The sequence below is a fragment of the Typopeltis vanoorti genome, chromosome 7 (assembly GCF_054136105.1).
Source record: "Typopeltis vanoorti isolate ZY-2024b chromosome 7, IOZ_Tvanoo_1.0, whole genome shotgun sequence".
Lineage (NCBI taxonomy): Eukaryota > Metazoa > Arthropoda > Arachnida > Uropygi > Thelyphonidae > Typopeltis > Typopeltis vanoorti.
The window spans coordinates 11,461,408-11,478,721 of NC_143555.1; the positions used below are offsets into that span (position 1 = coordinate 11,461,408).

The 17,314-nt window shown below is 37.7% G+C and overlaps 1 protein-coding gene across 1 annotated transcript in view; it reads left to right on the forward strand.

Annotated features, from left to right (window-relative positions):
* Positions 1 to 17,314, forward strand: part of LOC150104484 (RIMS-binding protein 2-like) — a 635,427-nt gene that overhangs the window by 83,701 nt on the left and 534,412 nt on the right. The window lies entirely within an intron of this gene.

The following is a 17,314-nucleotide window of genomic DNA, read 5'->3' on the forward strand; positions in this document are numbered from 1 at the left end:
AGTGAGTTTGTTATGTTTTGCTGCAGTGAGAGCCAACTATAATAGTAGGATGTTGGTTTAGTATAATATCATCATCACTTTCTGATGTCTTTTGAACCACTCCAAATTGTGGAGCTCATCTATATCTTGGTTGTTTTTTAATGCTATTTTTGCATCAAAAATGTTGATAAACTTTCCCTTCCCATTCTGGTGAAGCAGAAGGAAGGAGATGCCTAGTAGTTTGTTCTGGGTCACAAGCAGTATTGTGTGCTAGTAAATTTTTAACAACTAGCTTGCAGTGAAAATCAAGATGTGTGTGTTTATATATGCTGCTTGGAAAGAAGTGAATGTGCACCATAGTGTGAGCAACAAACAGCCATTTGCCCACCTTATTAAGATCTAGGATCTTATTAAAGTGGGCGTCTTAATAAGGCAGCCTCCTATTGCTGCGATGACTGCAGCAATCCTACAGGGCATACTATCCACAAGTGTTCGATAGCAATCAAAGGGAATTTTGGATGATTTTTCTTGTATACATAATGAGGCCCTGGACTGTTGTGGGGCAGATGTCTCTTGACCTCACCTGCTCTCCACTTCCTCCCACAGATGTTCGATAGGGTTGTTATTAGGGCTCTGTGGAGGCCAGTCAGGCGTGGTGATGTTCATGTCTACAAACCACACAGTTTCAAAAGCTGCTTTATGACATGATGCATTGTCTTGCTGAAAGAGACAATGGTCAATTCCATAGACACACCCAAATTACAAAGCATTGCATTGTCCAGGACGTTCAGATACCTTTTGGAGTTCATTGTTCATTGCACCAAAAACAGGTTTTGAGGTCAAACCAGGAAAAAATAGGACCATACCATCACACTGTCACCTCCAAATTTCATAGTTATTGTTATGCATTCCAATAAGAGACATTCACCAGCATCCATGGCATTCATTGCTCCATAATGCAATTTCCAAGCTTCCACATCTCATGCTCTTTATGCCACTGAAGATGACACTGCATGTTGGTTTGGGTAATGTGGGGGTTGCATATTGTGGTCCTACCATGGAAACCCATGAGCCTCAGTTCAGAATGTTTTTGTGCAGATTCATTTCCAGAACTTCGCATTCACCTTGTGAATGTGCATTTCTGGGCATCGACGAATGACAATTTTTATAAAGCACCAAACCTAACAGTAGGGTCAGGTTTGGTACTATATAAAAACTGGATACATTTGTACTGACTTCGGAGCATCGTATTCTTCCAATTTATACTGGCTGTAAGCACTTACATGACATGATGCACCATGCTAATGGGGGGTGTCTTTCTGGTGTCTTTTCAAGCAGTGTATTTATTATACAGGTATCTCCATGGAGTCAAAAAGATCATCTCAGGAAACCCATACTAACCATTATTTACACTATACCTATCATACCTCTCCTTGAATTCATTGATCACTCTCCAAGAATAAAATTTAGTCTGAGCACCCTTACTAACCATACTCTTATATAATTTCTTGGTGCATATATAAGGCATATATAATTTCTTGGTATCTTTAATTTATAGTATAACCATGTGGAAAAACTTCCAACAACTATCTCTAATCCAGAGTATTTTATAATAAGATGTGACACCTTATGGCTACTCATATATGAAAATATTACTTCTGTATTACTTCAAACTTAGCATCACCTCTATTGCTGGCTCCCAATGAAGAGACCTCAATAAAAGTTGAAACTGGTTGGTGGTTTGATTCTGGAGGAGCAGAGTTTTTACCCCCTTGAGGTTTTTGCCTTAGGAAGCTTTTGAGCATCCAGAGATTTGGATCTATTGGGATGGCCTGTATTAGGGCTTCCTTGGTTGATGCTTTTCCTGGAATATGAGCGGTTCTGCTTGGTGGTAGGGGATTCTGTCACTGAGCAGAGCCACCGTTGGGTTGATCACTCAGGTCGATCATTGTTGGGTGATCTGAGTGATCACACAATTTGGAGAGGTAACTCTGCACTTAAACAGTGAAACCGGTTTGGGTAGTGACTCTTACCATAATGCATAGCATTATGCATGTCTGCAAAGATATGTGCTTTGCATTATTGGGTACTAAGGCAAGTGATGTGAAGTCATTAGCTTCTATATACGAGTTGCCCCAGTCCTGAAAATACTTCAGGTGCAATCTTTGTTTGCTTACACTTGGATAAAGGATTAAACCAAGTATATAATTTCTTGGTATCTTGAATTTTTAGTAACTTTTGTAGGATACTTCTATATCCTATATTAGTTTGTTTTACAACATCCAAATAATAATTTGAGCTATTTTGCCAACTTTTGCAATATGATCTCTGAACTTCAACTCATCATCATCATCATGCATATCAAGGATTTAGGCCTAACATAGCCTATTCTGGCCCTTGAAGTCATCGTTAAATCGTTTAAGAGGACATCTTGGTTTTCTTTTTTCCTAATGACTTGTACTTTAAGGCTTGTTTTGGTAATCTTTCTGTTTTCATTCTTTGAACGTGTTCCATCCATTTATGTTTATATTTTTTAATTTTTTCTATTACTGGTTCTTGGTTTAATTCGTTCATAATATCTTCGTTTCTTTTGTGATCAAATAGGGTATACTTTGCAGTTTTTCTCATAAACTTCATTTCTGCTGTAGTTAATCTTTGTTTGTCTTTTTGTTTTATTGTCCAGATTTCGCTTCCATACATTAAGACTGGTAGGGCTAACGTATTGTATACTTTTAGCTTGGTTTGTTTTTAAATTAGGTTTGGTTTAAATATAGAGTTAATTACACCTGTTATTTTTAAATATTTTGCAATTTTTATGTTTATATCTTTTTCATTTTCATATGTGATCATACATCCTAGGTAGTTAAATGAATTCACCTGTTCTAAGATCTTGTTATCTATTACTATTTTAGTTCTTGCTGGATCTTGTCCTTTAAAGGCCATAGTTTTTGATTTTTCGTGATAGCTCGTGATTTAATCTTATTTGTATTTGATTATTTTCATATATACTTGTGATAGCTTTTAGGATACTATTTGGTATTTGTCTTTCTTTTAATATGTTAAATAATAATAATAATATTCTTCTTCTTCTTATTATTATTATTCAGGCCTCCATGGAGTCAAAAGACTCATCGTCAGAGGTCCTTCCTAAGAACATAAAGTCTGTCAAGACTCATCGAGGGGAGGTCCCCCAAAGAAACACAAAGTCTATCATACCTCTTTAAACTCATTGACCGTTCTCGCTCCCACCACTCCATCAGGCAATGCATTCCATGGTTCAACCACCCTCCACGCAAAGAAACCACTCCTTACCCTCTTGCTCACAATTTCCTTTCGTAAATTCCAGGGATGGCCTCTTGTCATCACTCCTTCCTGCTGTTCAGCCAAGCGAAAGAACTCCCTGGTGTCAACCCTGTAACCACCTCTCAACAGTTTAAAAGTCTCAATCATATCATATCATCTCTCCTTCTTCTATCCACCAAACTCTGCAGTCCACATTCCCTCAGCCGATCCTCATAACTATCCTTGTACAGTCCTGAAACCATCTTTATTATCTGTCTTTGTATCCTTTCCACAGTTAGTTTATCCCCTTCAAATCCTGGGGACCAAATCTGAGAACAATAGTCCAAGTGTGGTCTGATCAGAGATTTATACAATGGAATGATAACTGTTTTATCTCTGCAGGTCAGTGTCCTTCTCATAATTGCAGCAATCCTCTGTGTTACCTTTACCACCTTTGCAATATGTCCCCTAAACTTCAGGTTTCTATCAATCATCAACCCCAGATCTCGTCTCCCCTACTTCCTCCAGTATAACTCCTCCCATAGAGTATGCAGCATCCCATCAATGTTTCCCAAACCTCAAGACCTTACATTTTGCTGCATTGAACCAACACCCTCCCATTCATTTACCCATCTATCTAGCTTATTTAAATCCTCTTGCAGGGCTACCACATCTGCACTATTACTAATAATCCTTCCCAAGTTCGCATCATCCGCAAACAACTGAATATCCCCTTGCAATCCACTGACAATGTCATTGATATAAAGGTTAACAATGTAGGTCTCACAGGGCTCAGGTTAAACGATAACCTGAGCCCTGTGAGACCCCACTTGTAACCCTCTGCCTCATTGAAACTGCTTCACCATACACAACTCTCAGATACCTATCAGACAGCCAATCATGAATCCAGTTGACCAATCAGACATGTTTCTTTTAACTTTATCAAATGCTTTTTCAAAGTCAATAAATGCAATATGTGTTTCTATTGAAGATCTCTGAACTTCAATTCTTTGTCATCAAATGCCTAGCCTTGTTAATTTCCTATAATCCACATCAGTATGATATAAAGTATGTATCTTTTCATCCTGAGCTGCATTAATTACTATACATTTTTCAACATTAAGTTGACAACTATTGTCCTTTGTCCACACTGTCAACTTACTTAAATCATCCTGCAGGATATCTACATCACATTCATCAAATATTCCCATCCCCGGTTCCATGTAATCAGCAAACAACTGAACATTAAGATCCCTACCTCATTAAGATTTAAATTAAATAGTGCTGCTCCTCATACAGCACTGTGTGGCACTTCACTAGTCACCCTCATTTATTTGATTCTGTTCCACCATACAGGAACCTCTGTCTGTCACCCCCCACATTCTTGCCAGCAGCTTCATATCCACTTTGAATCGTTCTATCTTATACAATAGTTTTCCACATTGTATTCTGTGAAATACCTTTCCAAAGTCCACTAATCATTGTGTAACCATTCCCTTTATCCAATTCAGGTGTCACTTTTATTAGAAAATGTGAAAAATTGCAAAGGCAGAAGTTATTTTTTACAAAGGAATGTTATATATAATAAATAACGGAAAAACTCACGTAGAAATATTATTTAATGGTATAATTTTCGCCCGTGTGTCACAGGCATCTTCAGTACAATTAGGCACAAAAATCAAACATTAACTGACAATTCCAAAAAGCGCCACCTAAGTAGCTGGTGTAAGATAACTAAAAAGGTCAATAACTTTCCTAAAAAAAAAAAAAAAAAAAAAAAAAATATATATATATATATATATATTTAATACAATAAAAAGTTAGTAAAGACTAGCTGATTTGTAAAGTACTATCTCCCATAAAGGGGATAGACGTAAGCCGTCGGATCTGTTTAAGTTAGGAGAATGAAGTAGAGTTTCACATGCTTCTTTATAAAGGCGTTCCATGAGAAACTGACTTTTGTGAAGAACTCTTGTCTTTTTCCAATGAACTCTGTGTCTAGTGAAGATGGCATGTTCTGCAAGTCCAGACTTTTCAGGTTTAAAGTATTCAATATAAGATTGGTGTTCTTCTAGCCGAATGGAGGCAGATCTTCCCGTTTGTCCGAAATAACATAATCCACAAGAGCACGGAATCTGGTAGACACCTGGATGATTAAGATGTGGAAGCTTGTCCTTTGGAGAAGCGAGAAAGGTGGAGATTTTTCTAAACGGTCGAAAGGCAACAAAAATATTCAGTGGTTTTAAAATTTTTGCTATACGTTCACTGATGCCTTGTATATAAGGGATGGTAATGCGCGTTATTTCCTCTGTGTTTGAAGAGGGAGACATATTAAATCTACTCAAAGTTCTTTTAATGAAGTAATTCTTATAGCCATTAGATAGAAAGGAAGAAGTTATATATCGTATTTCTTTCTGTAAAAGATCGTCTGTAGAACAAAAGGAGTGGGCCCGATGAACCAGTGTTTTAATAGTTCCTGCCTTTTGACTGGGATGGTGATGAGATTCCGCATGGATATAATGGCCTGTATGAGTCTTCTTTCTATAAACAGAGAAATGTAGGTTACCATCTGGTTGGCGAAGAATTAGAAGATCTAAAAAGGCTAACTGCTTATTTGATTCTACTTCTAGGGTAAACTTGATCCTAGGATGAAATGCATTTAACTTATTGAGAAATTGTTGAAGTTCATCAGAAGAGCCATTCCATACAGCACAAATGTCATCGACATATCTGAACCAATGAGTAGGTCTGGGAGAAATATTGTCAAAGATACGTTGTTCAAAATGTTCCATAAAGAAATTGGAGATAGCAGGAGAGAGAGGATTACCCATTGCTGTTCCTTCAATTTGTTGATACAACTTATTTTTAAAAGAAAAATAACCAGAATTTATTACAAAATCAAATAAGTTTACAATGTCTGAAGGAAATTCCTGTTGTAGTAATTCAATACTTTCCGAAAGAGGCACATTTGTAAATAAAGAAACAACATCTAAACTGATCATGATATCAGAAACGTCCAAATGAAGATCTGAAATTTTATTTTTAAAATTCAAAGTATTTTTTATATAAGTATCAGTTCTTCTAGTTGAAGAGGAGAGTAAATTAGATAAAAATTTTGAGATTTTGTAAGTTGGGCAACCTATACAATCTACGACTGGTCTTAACGGAATGCCTGGTTTATGAACTTTTGGAAGACCATACAATTTTTTTCCGTTATTTATTATATATAGTTATGTCTACTCACGGTTTACCTCTTTTAAAACAAAGGAATGTTGCCTCATAGAGTATCATATTCCAATCCATCCATTATTGAATTTTACCTTTAACCGGTTTTTATAATATTTGAACCACCAATTCTGAGATACTAATTGCTTGGTAATTTGCTACTTCTGTCTTGGAGCCACCTTTATGTAATGGAACTATCTTAACCTCTTCCACTTATTCAGAACCTTGCTTGAGCTGAGACTTTGGATTGAATAACTTCATCAGAGATGAAGGCATCTTGGTATCTTTAATTAATAGTATAACCAAGTGGGAAAACTTGCAACAACTATCTCTAATCCAGAGCATTTTAATATAAATTGTGACATACTTTTTGGCTACTCGTATATGAAAATATGACTTCTGCATTCAACCTTAGTATCACCTCTTGGTCTTGCTTCCACTAATGAGACCTCAATAAAGGTCGAAAAGGATTTGGAAACAAGTGACAAACTTTTAATTGTAAGTGGAGGTTTCTGTGGTTTAGAAGTTCATAAGCATATTCCAGTAATTGGACCACATTTTTTTATTAAGCAAAAAGCACAATAAAGAAATGAAACCCAACAAGTTTCTTAAGTTGTTTGACTTACATCTTCAAGGGTAAAAGGTAACTGAAAGTTAAAACAACAAAAAAGAGAAATTAATAGTTCATACTATACAGTTGTAGCTGTCTGACTATTCATAAAATTAAAAAATCAGAATGCAGATTCAAAACAGTGCTAAGTTTAAACAATGCTGGATGATGGCACGTTCTGTTGTTCAGAATCATAATATCCGAGGACTGACTGAGGTATATTTTTTATCAAAGCTGACCAAACTTGGTGTAGAATTAAGCCTTGGTTTTTATTGCATTGTGTTGGAATTCTAAGCATGTTTTCAGCTTCTTTAAATTTCCTTATGTAACAGTTTTTTTTCTATATAAGACATGTTTGTTTTCTGCCAAAGTACATTGTGGCCAGTGGAAGCGGTAAGGAAAGCTAGACCTGATTTGTGTTCTCTTCTGTTTTTTACATCCTTTTGGTCTTCGTTCACGCATATTTCCGCAGATTTTCCTGTCTGTCCTATGTAGCAGATGCTGCAAGAACAATAAATTTTATAAACACCTGGATTTTTTAAAGGATCATGTGGAGGTTTTGGGGGATATAGAAATGTTGAAATTTTTTCCAGCGGCAGAAAGGCTACTTTGATGTTATGTTTGTTTAATAATTTAGCCATCTTGTCTGTAACATTCTTGATATATGGAAGCGGTATGGCGTTTTTGAAATATTGTTTCTGTGAGATGCTTGTAGGAGGTGTGTGGAGGATTTCTTTGATAGTCTTGGGTTCGTAACCATTTTTTTTGAGGATCTGTGTTAAATATTCCAATTCTTCATTTTGCCGTTTTTCTGTGCTGGAAATATTATAAGCTCTGTCCCTCAGGGTTTTTATTAGACCTATTTTTTGTGAAAGGTGGTGGTGTGAGGCCGCATTAAGAAATCTTCCTGTGTTGGTGGGTTTTCTATATATTGAGAAAGAAAGTTTATTTTCTGTTTCATTGACTTCTAATAGGATGTCAAGTAAAGGAAGTTTTCTAAGTTCTTCTTGTTCTAAAGTAAATTTTATATTCTTATATAAATTATTCAGGTAATCTTTGAAAGCAATGAGTTCATCTGTTATTCCTGGCCAAGTGATGAAAATATCATCTAACATAGCCTAGCCAAATTTTTGGTTTTTTATGATAATTGATTAAAGCATTATTTTCAAAATTTTCCATAAATAGGTTAGTTAAAGCCGGAGAGAGGGAAGATCCCATAGCCAATCCTTCTTTTTGTTCCCAAAATTTGTCTTGATACATGAAAAAAGTATTCTTTATACAATGTTTATAATGATCTACAATGTCTGGAGGAAAGAGGTCTTCAAGGAGATTCACAGTTTCGTTTCTTGGAACATTTGTAAATAGGCTGATAACATCCAAACTTTCTAAGATGTCTGAAGGTCCAATGTAAATATCTTTTACCTTCTCAATAAAATGTGCACTGTTCTTGATGAAAGAAGATGTTTTCCTGTGTGAAATAAAATCATGTTAGTGAGATGTTTTTGGCAGAACACAAACATGTCTTATATAGAAAAAAACTGTTACATAACGAAATTTAAAGAAGTTGCAAACATGCTTAGAATTCCAACACAATGCAATAAAAACCAAGGCTTAATTCTACACCAAGTTTAGTCAGCTTTGATAAAAAATATACCTCAGTCAGACCTTGGACATTATGATCATGAACAACAGAACATGGCATCATCCAGCATTGTTTAAACTTAGCACTGCTTTCAATCTGCATTCTGATTTTTTAATTTTATGAACAATCAGACGGCTACAACTGTATAGTATGAACTATTAATTTCTCTTTTTTGTTGTTTTAACTTTCAGTTACCTTTTACCCCTGAAGATGTAAGTCAAACGACTTAAGAAACTTGTCGGGTTTTATTTCTTTATTGTGCTTTTAGCTTAATAAAAAAAATGTGGTCCAGTTACTGGAATATGCCTTATGAAGCGACAAACTATTACAGAGTTTTACTTTCGAAGGTAGCACATTTATTCCTGTAATGGTCTGGAGTCAGTTAAACACAGTAAAAATCGAAAGATTTCTGATGGAATATATGGAGAACAGTAATGAAATTGTTATACAGACATTTTCAAAATGGGGTAAGATTAGTAATATACAAAAGGGTTTATCAGGTGAAGATACAAATTGGTTTTCTGGTGATGTCACCTTCACAATGGATAAGAAGACGCCTGTACCAAATTTTATCAACATCGTACAACCCGAGTTATGGTAAACTATCCCAGAGTACAACAGCAATGCCTGCGATGTGGTTCATACGATCACTTGGGAGGTAACTGCCCCAAATCTAAATGTTTTGACTGCATGGAGATTGGACATATCACTAATCAGTGCTCAAACCCTCTCAGAAATGCGAAAGTTCTGAACACCATGTTAACATCTGTTCTTTTAGAACTTTTGCAGAAAGAATGGGAGCACCGGTAGAGCCAATTAGAACACCATATATATCAGAGAGGCATAACGAAGAGTTCCTGGATCTTCAGTCTAGTAAAGACGGCACTTTTAAGCAAACTACATCTGGTAAAATCACAAAAAGTGTGCAGGGAAATATCTAGAAATTGGCCACAACATTCCAGATCTGCAGGAGTGACTTTCCCAGTCAAATACTGATGGAACATCAGTTGAAATTACCAATAATGAACCTATTATAACAACGGAACAGGTACAAAACAAAATTCAAAAACATGCAACTGTTCTACAAGGAGAAACTGGAGAAGAAACAGAAAAGCAAGTAACACAACTGAAAAAACATAATATGCAGACAAGATAATCAAAAATAAAGACAAATTAATAAAAAAAATTGAAGATAAACAAAAAAAAATTAAAAAAAGGAACTACTCGTACATCTAAAAGAATTAGATTAGTGCATTGAATTGGAGACTGGCTATCTGATAGGTGTCAATAAATTGTGTATGGGGGAGCGATATCCAGGAAAAGTAAAGTCACTAGTGGAGTGCCTCAGGGATCTGTTTTTTATTATTATTATTATTGTTCCGGGAAACTCCAAGGAGTCGACAGACTCATCGAGGGAGGCCCTAACATCATGTCTGGAACAACTATTCAACATTCACACAGTATCTATCATATCTTGCCTTGAACTCATTCACGGTCGTAGCACCCACAACAGACTCTGGAAGCTTATTCCACTCATTCACCACTCTCCAAGTAAAAAGCCTAGCTCTAACACCCTTGTCAACCACGCTCTTGCCCAGCTTCCATGCATGGCCCCTAGTCCTCCCACCACCAGTCATATTTTCAAAAATATCTTCTGGATCAATCTTATAAAAACCCTTCAGTAATTTGAATGTCTCAATCATATCACCCCTCCTTCGCCTATCGTCCAATTTCTGCAACCCACAAATCTTCAATCTATTCTCATAAGGTTCATTCCACAGACCTGCTATCATCTTGGTCACTCGTCTCTGGACCCTCTCCACTTCCTCCCCATCACGAAGAAACCCTGGTGCCCATAACTGGGCATAGAAGTCCAGATGGGGTCTTATCAAGGCTCGATACAGAGGAACAACAACTTGTTTGTCTCTGCATGTTAAAGTATTTTTCAGAACCCAAGTGATTTGGTGAGCTGTTTTAGTCACTTTTGCAATGTGCCCCCTAAACTTCAACTCCCCTATCCACCAGCACTCCCAAATCCCTGGCCTCATCAATCTCCTGGAGTACGGTTCCACCAATGCGATATACTGCTGCTATTCTTTTCACCCCAAAGTGCATAACCTTATACTTTGCCACATTAAACTGACATCCATTTTTCCTAGCCCAGTCCTCCAGACTATCAAAATCATCCTGGAAAATTTTGACATCCTGTTCACTCACAATTGCTCTACCCAACTTTGCATCATCAGCAAACAAGTGAACACTTCCTCTCAAATCCTTTCCAATATCATTGATGAATAAATTGAAAAGCAGTGGTCCAAGAACAGAGCCCTGCGGCACTCCACTAGCCACAAGATGTCTTTTTGACTCCACTCCTGAATAAACCACTCTCTGGTATCTCTCCTTCAACCACCCTCCTATCCATCTCACCAAACCTATATCCATCCCCAGTTTACTGATTAGGGTTCCATGTGGTATCCTATCAAAGGCCTTGGCAAGGTCCAGTAAACCCACTACCCACTGTAAACCCACTACCCCTATCCAGTTCAGCCGTCACTGTGTTATAAAACGTGAGCAAGTTACTGAGGCATGATCTACCCTTCACAAAACCATGTTGTCCCCCATACAATATCCCATTTTCATCTATCCAATCCTGTATTCTTTTCTTGACTAATTTTTCTAAGACCTTGACAATGATTCCTGATATGCTAATCGGTCGGTAATTTACAACAGCAGTCTTGGAACCACCTTTATGCAATGGAACTATTTTCCCCTCCTTCCACCCGCTCGGGACTAACCCAGACCCGAGACTCAAATTAAACAAAATGGTCAAGGGTACTGACAATTCCTTAGCTGCTTCTCGTACTACACGAGCTGGTATACCATCCAATCCCACAGATGTATTGACATTGAGGTTATGCAATAGACTACTCACCTCCTCTTCATTCACCACAATTCCCTTATAATCTACTGGTTTATTCGTTTCTGCAATGTCACCACCTGGATGATATATTCTTGCAAAGTGCTCACTCAGTAACTCAACTATCTCAACTGATTCAGTTACCTCCCTACCATCGGCATTCTTTAAAATCATTCTGCCATGTACATTTTTCCTTTTACTTGCTACATATCTAAAAAACTGTTTAGGATTCTCTTTAGCTTGCATGGCCAATGTTCTTTCATAATCCTTTTTTGCTTTTCTTACCACACTCGTCACCCTTCTGGCCTGTGCTTTATACCGTTCATGTGCCTGCCAGTCACCTTTCTCCTTAAATTCCCTCCATAGTTGTTTCTTTTTTTGCAGCTCAAGCTTAATGATGTTATTCATCCATTTAACCCCAACTTGATTTATTATTCGGACTCTAGGTATACAGTCAGCCATTGCTTCATGCAAGCACTTCTTAACTACCTCCCATGCACTATCAACTTCTAGTCCTTGCAGTTGTACATGCCATGGCACTGAGCCAATCAAACTCCTAAGCTTGTCATACTTTCCAGCCCGATAATTTCACATATACCCTGTCTTAATTGAAAATTCTACACCTTTAGCCACCTCCCAAGTCATGACCCTATGATCACTCTCACCGATTGGTGGCAATGTGGTCATATTTGTTACAGCCAAATCCTCAGATGTAATTACTAGGTCAAGCACTCTCTGACCCCTAGTATTTTCCATTACATGCTGTCGCAGATAGTTATCCCTTAATAACCGCATAAAATCCATTTCCTTCCTCCCGTGTGTCCTCCAATCAATGCGACCATAGTTGAAATCTCCCATAATAATCACCCTCCTTCCACTCATTTCTTCTATTTGTTTGTGCATACTGTCACCACCATCTTTTCCATCACCTGGTCTATAGCAGCACCTAATTGTATATTTAATTCTGCTAGCCACAATCTCACACCAAATGGCCTCAAATGTGCTCTTTTCTCTATCCTGCAGTTCAACTTCTATTCTCCTTGGCTGTAGCTCATCAGCTATCATCAACAATACTCCTCCCCCCATTTTATTCTCTCTGTCATTCCTGAACACACTATACCCATCACATTCAATCCCACTAAAATCTCATCTACAGTCAGCCATGTTTCACTAATACCAATAACCTGTGGTCTGGAAGTGCCAACCATGGCCAAAAACTCTTCCTTCTTGTTCCTAATACTCCTAGTATTAGTGTACATGAATTTAAGACCCCCATTAGCCCCAACCCTACCTTGATGCCTTATATTAACTATCCCACTCTGGTTTGTTGTCCTTATTTGCTCTAGCATATTATATTCATTCTTACATTCAACTGCCTCCCTAAGGACTGTATAACTACTCCCTCCCCTTAACAAATCTAGTTTCCCTGAATTTGCACATCCACTACATTCAGCAACACTTTCTCAAGTCTTCTTACACCGTAACCATTCAAATGCAAGCCATCCATCTTATATAGATCCTTTCGCCCATCAAACTCACTCCACACGTCCACAAATTCCACACCACTCGTCATACATACCCCACGTATAAAGTCATTTGCAATTATGGCCCTCCTTTTAAACATTTCACTGTCATACCGTGGCAAAAGACTAATCATTCTAACTCTCTCACTCTTTTCTTTTGCTACCTCAAACAGTTCATTCAGGTCTTCTATCATTTCCATTTTATCTCCTTTCAAATCATTCGTACCTGCCACAACAATCATTTCTTTCACCCTTTCCTTTTGCTCTCTGATAGACGCAGTTACGTCCTTTATGGTCGCACCAGGTTGGTACGATTTTGTCAAATCCTCTACTAACACACCTCGTACTAACGAGTCTCCATACAGCACTCTATCCTTCATTTTGTTCATGTTCACATTCATACGTCTATTTTTCCTGTCATACCTTTTATTATTGGTTGGTTCATTCAGTCGACTTTTGTTCATGCATTCTAGCTGCGGTTTTGCCCTTTCTATCGCACCATTCAACAACACAACCTCACTCAATGCATCTATCTCATCTTTTTTATTCTCTGAGAAACCATTAATACTATCATTCACACTTTCTACATTCACACTCTCATAATTCTCATGTACAACCTTGCCGTTTCTTGTCATTTCGCTATTTTCTTCATTCTGAAGTTTGACAAAAATATCACACTCACGATCCGAAATACACTTCAATTCCTCATTCTCCCTACATTTTCTACACACATTCAATCCTTTATTATCATCTATCCACACTCCAACCGCACTCCGCAAAACGTACATATCACAGCTAGTACACTGTCTCATTTCTTTTATACTACCGTTCTTTGATAAAGATGGTGAACCATCATTACTGGCCGCCATTTTCCTTCGTACAGGTGCCATAATTATTTGCAACGTGTTTTATCAAATAATAAGTTATAACACACCAAAAACACACAAACAGACGCACTAAAATACGCAAGGCAAACAAAACTACGCATTATTAAGTAATTTTATCAACGATAACTGAAAATAATACTTATCTTATCAGGAGCTTGCACGAACACTACACACTACGATATAACCTCGAACCCCATGGATGATATATTCTTGCAAAGTGCTCACTCAGTAACTCAACTATCTCAACTGATTCAGTTACCTCCCTACCATCGGCATTCTTTAAAATCATTCTGCCATGTACATTTAGGGCCATTACTGTTTAATTTATATATAAATGATATTGGTGAAGATTTGGATGGAGATATTCAGTTGTTTGCTGATGATGCAAAGTTGGGACGAACCATGAAGAGTAGTGAAGATGTTGTGGCCTTACAAGAAGACTTGAATAAATTGAGTGATTGGGCATGGAAATGGGGATGCGAGTTCAATGTTGCAAAATGTAAGGTTTTAAAATTTGGAAAACAAAGATGGGATGCAGAATTTATGCTTGGTGAGGATATATTGTCGGAGGTGGAGGAAACAAGATATCTGGGGGTGATAGTGGATAAGGATCTGAAATTTAGGGGGACACATTGCCAAAATTTTGAAGACAATACAAAGACTTCTGGGAATGATGTGGAGGACACTGACTTGTAGAAGTAGGGAGATTTTGTTCCATTGTATAAGGCTTTGATTAGGCCACACATGGACTACTGTGCCCAGATTTGGTCACCGGGTTTTCAGAAGGATGATGAAGAGATGTTGGAAAGGGTCCAAAGGTGATTGACTAAGGTAGTTTCTGACCTCTGGAATGTTGAGTATGAGGATAGATTGAGTAGATGTAATTTGCAGAGTCTGGTGGAGAGGAGGAAGAGGGGAGATATGATAGAGATCTACAAGTTGGTAAGGGGTTGTTATAAGATCAATGGTGGAGAAGTTCTACAGAGAATAGTGGGAGATCAGGGGAGAACCAGAGGTCATCCTTGGAAACTGTATAAAGAGGATGTGAACAGGGGAGGGAGAATCAGGTTTTTGGCATGCAAAGTTGTGAATGATTGGAATGCTTTCTATGAGAGTGTGGTGTCTGCTAGGAGTTTGAGTGTGTTGAAGATACAGTATGATGATGTATGTGTGTGATAAAAGGACTTCTCAGATGAGTCTTTGACTCCATGAGATCTCGGGTAAATAATAATAATAATAATGAAGATCGAAACCACTCTGGATAGTGATCCTTCCCATAATGCATAGCATTATGCATGTCCATAAGGATATGTGCTTTGCATTATGGGATACTAAGGCAAGTGATGTGAAGTCATAAGCTTCTCTATTCCAGTTGTCCTGTCCTGAAAATATTTCAGTCTCAAATTTTGTTTGCTAACACTTGTATAAAGGATTAAACCAAGTCATACCCTGCCTTACGCTACCCCAACTTACGCAAATCCAGAGTTACGTGGTTTCTTATATGTTCGTATTCCCATCCCGTTTCATGCCTCACCACTAGTCGTATCTTTCTGGCGACTGCCGCATTCGCCATTGTCGCACATGCTGTGATCAAGCACTGATGTGTTTCGTGTGGTCTCCATTCATACACGACTTTTAGTCTACAAACCTTGCGACTGTTTAATGTTATGTTCTTGATAAAAAATTTATCACATAAAAAATAATAATGTCTTCCGAAAGATGCAAGTCCAACTCTTCTACAGCTAGCAAGAAAAGAACAACATTGACTTTGGAAACAAAACTCAACATTATTAATGATTTTGAAGGCAGAATGAAAATTTGTGAGCTAGCAAAGAAGCTCGATCTACAGGAATCCACAGTAAGAACAATCATGAAAGATAAAGTAAGAATTCTCGCTGCTGTAAAAAATGCCCAATCATTGAATTCAAGCATAATTCGTAAATGTCATGGGATTATTGGTGAGATGGAAACGATGCTTAAATTATCGTGTGATAATCAAGTCAGAGTAAAAAATTGTCCAGTTGATCAAACAACAATATGTAGCCAAGCTGATTTTTGAGAGGCTGAAAGTAGAAGCTGGAGAAGAGGCCAGAGAAGAAAATTTCTTGGCCAGTAATGGTTAGTTCAACCGATTTAAAAATCGCTGTAACTGGCACAGCATCATGGAGAGTGGAGGGGTGGCAAGCGCTGATAAAGAAGCTTCGTCTGCTTTTCCTGAGACACTTAAGGCTATCATCGAGGAAGGTAGCTATAGCAGTCAAACCATATTTAATGTAAACAAGACCGGCTTGTTCTGGAATAAGATGCCTAAGAGAACTTTCATTGCACGTGAAGAAAAAACGTTTCCTGGCTTTAAAGCTTCCAAAGACCGGTTGACAGTAATGCTTGGTGGAAATGCAGCTGGTGATTGCAAGTTAAAACCTCTCTTAATTTATCGCTCCGAAAATCCAAGAGCTCTGGAAAAAAAAAATCTAAAGCTGGCTTGCCAGTGATTTGGATGTCAAATTCTAAAGCTTGGGTGACAGCTTCTATTTTTGAAGACTGGTTTGGTCACCACTTCATACCTGAAGTTGAACGTTATTGCCAGTTTAAAAAAATTCCGTTTAAAGTTATGCTCATTATTGATAATGCACCTGGTTCCCTCCTGCAACTTTAATTGATTTTGATCCATGTGTAAAAGTTGCTTTCTTGCCTCCAAATACAACCAGCTTACTTCAATCGATGGACCAAGGAGTTATCAAAACATTCAAAGTGTACTGCACACAGCATTCGTTTGCAAGTCTGAATGAAGCTATGAGGTAAAACGAGCGCCTGTCTGTTAAAGAGTTTTGGAAACAGTTTAATGTTTTAGATGCTGTAAGGATTATCGGAGATTCTTGGGGTGAAATTTCCCAAAAAACCTTAAATGGTGTCTGGAGAAAACTTTGTACATCCTTTTTTAAATGCGAAATGGAAATGTTGCCAGAAAATGATCAAGTTGCTGAGGCAATAGAAGAAGTTGTCAACCTTGCCAGGTAATTAGATTTAGAAGTCGACAGTGAAGATGTCAGCGAGCTGTTAGACTCACATAACAAGGAGCTTACAATCGGCGAGCTCATAGAAATACGTGAGCAAAGCGCTACTGAAGAATCCGAAACCTCAGATCCAGTTCCACCAGGAAATCACATGACAATTGCAGAATTAACAGAAGGTCTCAGCTTAATTAAGAAAGGTTTACAGATTTTGGAGGACATGGATTCTAATGAGGAA